Raw genomic sequence first — 6,494 nt, forward strand, 5'->3', positions numbered from 1 at the left:
CATTTGTTTGAGGTTATCCTGAAATTCCTTAAAGAAAAATCCATTTGAAAATGACGCCGACCGTGCCTGTGCAGTAGCAGCGATTGGTGATCCGATAGATGCTACAGCGCAGACCCTGGCCGCACCATCTTTGTTGAGAAAAAAAATACTCCTCCAAGATGGCGCCTGCGCAGTAGCCGCTATCAGAATACCCCACACTCCAGAGCCTGGCACTGGGAGGGTCTCAGATTGGAATTTTTGAAAATGTTTCTTCAATTACGACCTTCTGGTACTACAACATTTTATTAGACCTCTCCGCCATGAGAAGGAGAGATGTAAAGTTCTCCTTGTAGCATTGGTCTAGAAGGGTGAACAAGCAATCAGTAGTGTTGGCTAAAATGCATACAACCCAAGGGTCACGGGAAAGGCAGAGGTACATACACTCAGGCATGAGTGCCAGACTGTCAATAGCCAAGAATTCCCTGTCCCCACCAAGAGGACGACTATTGTCCTTGTCGTCCTCATCCTCTTCCTCATCCTCACTCTCCTCCTCATCTTCAGCCATCCACACTAAACAGAAAGGATGAAGGTGGTCTGGGTGCTACCATCTATAGCGCAGGCAGCTAGAGGCAAGCAAACTTTTCAAGGTTTGGTTCTGGGAATGGACGATGTTCACCAAACAGTCTGTTGAATGTATCTGAACCTCACTAAATTCAATGGAAGGCAAAAACAACAGCATAGACAACACCTTTAGGGATGTCAAAAAGCTGCCCAAAAAGCTCAAATTATGTGCAAACACCATGAAAAGTGCAATCAATTGACCCACAGTAGAAATGTTATAATAGCGCAACAGTCAGGCATAGGCAATGCATGAGATAGGGTTTGAGCCAGTATTTACAGCTTAGAATTGAAGCTTCAATGAGGGACCTGATGGTTAAAGAAGCATTGTAAGCCTTCTTAGCTGGGAGACCTGATACCTCATGAAACACCTCCAATATTGGTGGAAAAATGTAAGGAAAGTAACAAAGGTTGTTTACTGATCAATTAACCCACAGTAGAACCTTTTATAATGGCACAGAAACAGTCAGCCATGGCTCATGCATGGGAGCTGATACCTCATTGGAAACCTAATAACTCATACAACACCTCCAATTTTTCTTTACTCCAGCCACACTCAGATGGCACAAACATCAGTTTCATAGACTACTATTGATGGACAAAGGTAAGAATAGTAACACAGGTAGTTGACTGATCAATTGACCCACAGTAGAAACTGTTATAATGGCACTGAAGCAGTTGGCCATGGCCAATGCATAAGGTATCAGGGTCTGGCCCAGTATTTACAGCTTGGAATTGAAGTTTCAAAGAGGACCTGATGGTTACACAGTTCATGCAACACCTCCAATTTTTTTTTTATCCAGCCACACTCAGATTGCACAAACATCAGTTTCATAGACTACTATTGATACAAAAATGTAAGTAAAGTAACACAGGTAGTTGACTGAAAGTAAGTGCAAGCCTTCCTGTCTGGAAGCCCTAGTCACACAGGCAATCCACCAGATGGAGACCCAGCTAATAATTGCCACAGAGGACAAAGAGGCATCAATTTCCACAGAATAGAAATATTATAATAGGTCTCTGACACACCATCCACCACAGGCAACCCACCAGATGGAGACCCAACTTGGAGTCTCCACATTTCAGAAAATATTTGTCACACAGAACAAAAGTGACATCAATTTCCATAGAGCAGAAACATTATGATAAGCCTCTGACTCAACTTATCCTACAGGCAACCCACCAGATGGAGACCCAACTTGAAGTGTCCACATTTCAAAAAACTGTTTGCAACATCAGCAGTAGTAACAGCAGGCACAGAAGACACCACAAGGATGGCAAATACTGCAATAATGCAAGATCAATGCATGAGATTAAAAATAACATCATCGCCCAGTCTGGCCAGTCTGCGACTGGGGTGCAAAGGCTATTGGAGATTCATGGCTTGTTCATTTTGATTAATGTTAGGCAGTCGACACTTTCAGGGGACAGCTGGATGCGCTTATCCGGCAGGAGACCACCAGCAGTGCTGAAGACATGCTCTGAGGACGCTGGCTGCAGGCATGGCAAAACGTATGTTTTTAACCCCTTTCTGACATTACATGTACTATCCTGTCCATGTTCCTTGGGCCCGTCTGACCATGGATGGGATGGTATGTCATCGCCAATCGGCCATGCACACGGGTGGTGTGTGGCCGATCGCGGCCAGGTGTCAGCTGATTCTCACAGCTCACACCCGGCACTAAGTACCAGTCACAGACCACTTCCCGCACTTTAACGTCTGGAACACTGCGATCAAACATGATCACAATGTTCAGAAGTCGGCACAGGGGCTGACAGCCCCTCTTCCGTTGGATCGGTGCATGGAGACTCGTTGTCGCCATAATGACATCCGGGTCTCCAGAGCTGAGAGACTTCCTGTCATGCGCAGTGATGATCAGGAAGTCTCTCAGGTCAGTGAGCAGTATCTGCAGCGCTGATCGTTTCTATAGCATGCAGATGCTGCTTCATCTCCTTGCTATAGAAGCGGTCAGTTTGCACAGAATGATTGTCCCATAGTGGGACCAAGTGTAAAAGTAAGAATTAAATAAAAAACATTTTTTAATAATTGTAAAAATATTTTAAAAAATAACAAAAATAATATTACAGAAATCAATATTTATTCTATCAATAAATAAATATTTGAATGAAAAAAATCTAAATAATAAAAGCACACATTTGGTACCTCCGCATCCATAATGACCTGACCTATAAAACTGTCCCACTAATTAACCCCTTTAGTGAACACAATAAAAAAAACAAGGCAATAAACAATGCTTTATTATCATACTGCCAAACAAAAAGTGGAATAACACATGATCAAAAAGACGGATATAAATATGCATGGTACTGCTGAAAACGTCATATTGTCCTGCAAAAAACGAGCTGCCACACAGCTTCATCAGCGGAAAAATAAAAAAGTTATAGCTCTCAGAATAAAGCGATGCAAAATAATTATTTTTTATATAAAATAGTTTTTATTGTATAAAAGCACCAAAACATAAAAAAAGATATAAATTAGGTATCGCTGTAATTATACTGACCCGAATCAATAAAGCTGCTTTATCAATTTTACCACAGGCGGAACTATATAAACGCCCACCCAAAGGAAATTTATGATTTCCTGGTTTTTGTTCATTCTGCCTCCCAAAAATCGGAATAAAAAGCGATCAAAAATGTCATGTGCCCGAAAATGGTACCAATAAAAATGTCAACTTATCCGGCAAAAAACAAGACTTCACATGACTCTGTGGGCCAAAATATGGAAAAATTATAGCTCTCAAAATGTGATGATGCAAAAAACTATTTTTTGCAAGAAAAAGGGTCTTTTAGTGTGTGACAGCAGCCAAATATAAAACCCCACTATAACACCTCTTTCACATGTCCTGATATTTCTGGTACCGGAGATGTCAGCGTCCGGGTGGGTAATTCATGCAGCACACGTGTGGCATGCATGTGCCGCATCAGTACCACAAGGACGGGCGCCAGGGAAGAAGCATTACAGTAAGCACTGTTCCCCGGTCAGTGTTGGGTGCTGAACATGGCTCTCATCATTCTCCCCTGATCTGTTGGCGATCGGCACAAGCAGGGGAGAATCAGTCTCTCCTGCTTGTGCCAATCACTGGCAGAGCAGAGGAGAATGATGAGAGCTGTGTTCAGCTCCCGGTGCAAGCAGAGGAGAATAATTCTCCCCTGCTTGTGCCAATCACCGGCAGAGCAGGGAAAAATGATGAGAGCCATGTTCAGCACCCGGGGCCGGGGAACAGCGCTTGCTGTAGCGCTTCTTCCCCTGCGCCAATGCGTGTCACATGGATGACATCCATATGTGTTATGCGTATGCACATGTGCAAGATGTTTTGTGGCCCATGCTGACATTAAAAAATGGACATGTCAGCATGTTTTGCTCACGGAAACACACTGACATGTGCACAGACCCATTCACTTGAATAGGCAATTAGCGCTCCGTTCTTCCCGAGTCTCTCCGCATGGCTGCCCAATGGTATAAAATTCTGTGACACATCCATGGTGTCAATATGATCACTGCACACCTAGATGAATTCCATGAGAGGTGTAATTCATAAAATGGGGTAACTTATGGGGGCTCTGCTGTTTTGGCACCTCATGGGCTCTCCCAGTGGGTCATGGCACCTGCAAACCATAACAGTAAAATCTGGCGCTCCTTCCCTTCTGAGCTATGCCATGTGCCCAAACAGTGGTTTACTCCCACATATGGGGTGTCAGTGTACTCAGGCCAAATTTCACAATAACTTTTGGGGTCCAAATTCTTCTGTTACCCTTGGGAAAATAAAAAATTGGGGTGAAAAAAATATTTTTGTGGAAAAAAATATGATTTTATGTTTTTACGGCTTTACATTACAAACTTCTGTGAAGCACTTGGGGGTTCAAAGTGCTCACCACACATCTAGATAAGTTCCTTGGGGGGCTAGTTTTCAAAAAGGGGTCACTTTTGGGGGGTTTCCACTGTTTAGGCACATCAGGGACTCTCCAAATACGACATGATGCCCGCAGACCATTCCATCAAAGTCTGCATTCCAAAATGTCACTACTTCCATTCCGAGCCCTGACGTGTGCCCATACAGTAGTTCTATCCCACATATAGGGTATCAGAGTACTCAGGACAAATTGGAAAACAACTTTTGGGGTCCAAATTCTCCTGTTACCCTTGGGAAAATAAAAAATTTAGGACTAAAATATCATGTTTGTGGAAAAAATATGATTTTTTTATTTTCACGCCGGGCGCTATAAACTTTAGTGAAACACCTGGGGCTTCAACTTTCTGACCACACATCTAGATAAGTTCCTTAGGTGATGTGGTTTTCAAAATTGGGTCACATGTGGGGGGTTTCCACTGTTTAGCAACATCATGGGCGCTCCAAATTCCATCAAAGTCTGCATTCCAAAATGTCACTTCTTCCCTTCCGAGCCCCGACGTGTGCCCATACAGTAGTTTTCTCCCACATATGGGGTATCAGCATACTTAGGACAAATTACACAATAACTTATGGGGTCCAATTTCTCCTGTTACCCTTAGGAAAATAAAAAAAATTGTATGTGAAGTAATTTTTTGTGAAAAAAGTTAAATGTTCAATTTTTTTTAAACATTCCAAAAATTTCTGTGAAGCACCAGAAGGGTTAATAAACCTCTTGAATGTGGTTTTGAGAACCTTGAGAGGTGGAGTTTTTAGAATGGTGTCAATTTGGGGTATTTTCTATCATATAGACCCCTCAAAGTGACTTGTGATGTGGTTCCTAAAAAAAAAAAATGGTGCTGTAAAATTGAGAAAACACTGTTTAACTTTTAACCCTTATAACTTCCTAACAAAAACAATTTTGGCTCCAAAATTGTGCTGATGTAAAGTAAACATGTGGGAAATGTTACTTATTAAGTATTTTGTTTGACATATCTGTGTGATTTAAGGGCATGAAAATTCAAAGTTGGAAAATTGCAAAATTTTCAAAATTTTCGGCAAATTTCCATTTTTTTCACAAATAAACGCAAGTAATATCAAATAAATTTTACCACTATCATGAAGTACAATATGTCTTGAGAAAACATTGTCAGAATCACCTGAATCCATGCAAGTGTTCCAGAGTTATTTTCCTCATAAAGGAACAGTGGTCAGAATTGTAAAAATTGGCCTGGTCATTAAAATGCAAACCACCCTTGGGGGTAAAGGGGTTAAAAAAGAAAAAAGTAAAAGGGCCCAAAGCCACCTGATGGCATTGATATTGAGTTTCAGATACTCCTGCACCATCCTCTCCAGTCATTCACAACGTGTCAGACTTGTATTCTGTTCTGCTGGTGCACAGGCTGGTCTAAAAAATGTGTGAAACAACTCACAGAAATTGCTTCTGCCAATTACCCTACTGCTGCTGCTAAAGTTTTGATGATGATGCCTTGAGATTCCCAGGGTTGAACGTCTAGAACTGGGATGCACACTGTGTGCCTCATTACGATCTTGGGGAAGCACTCATAAGATTGTCTACAAGAGTATTTTGATACTCCAGCATGCAAGCATACTTTTCCAGGTGTAAAGCATCTGGCTAAATTTACTCTTGTAACGTGGATCTTACAGAGTGACAACCCAGTAGTCTGCAGTATTTCTAACCCTAAAAATATGGGCATCATTTTGAAGATAGTGCAGCAAGAAGGAACTCATGGTAGCGCTCAAGTGAGCTCACAGTGACAGTGCTTTCTGCAGCAGTGCATCCAGGTCAGAGTAGTGGCTAAGAAATTTCTGTACCACCAGACTGAGGACATGAACCATGCAAGGCACGTGTGAGGTTGCCATGGCATAGAGCTGCCACCAGGGTTTGCACTGTTATCGCACACGGCCTTCCCTGTTCAAGGTTCAGTGGAGACAGCCAATGCTCTATCTCAGCCTGGATAGCTGTCC

The sequence above is a fragment of the Ranitomeya variabilis genome, chromosome 1, assembly GCF_051348905.1.
Source record: "Ranitomeya variabilis isolate aRanVar5 chromosome 1, aRanVar5.hap1, whole genome shotgun sequence".
Taxonomy (NCBI): domain Eukaryota; kingdom Metazoa; phylum Chordata; class Amphibia; order Anura; family Dendrobatidae; genus Ranitomeya; species Ranitomeya variabilis.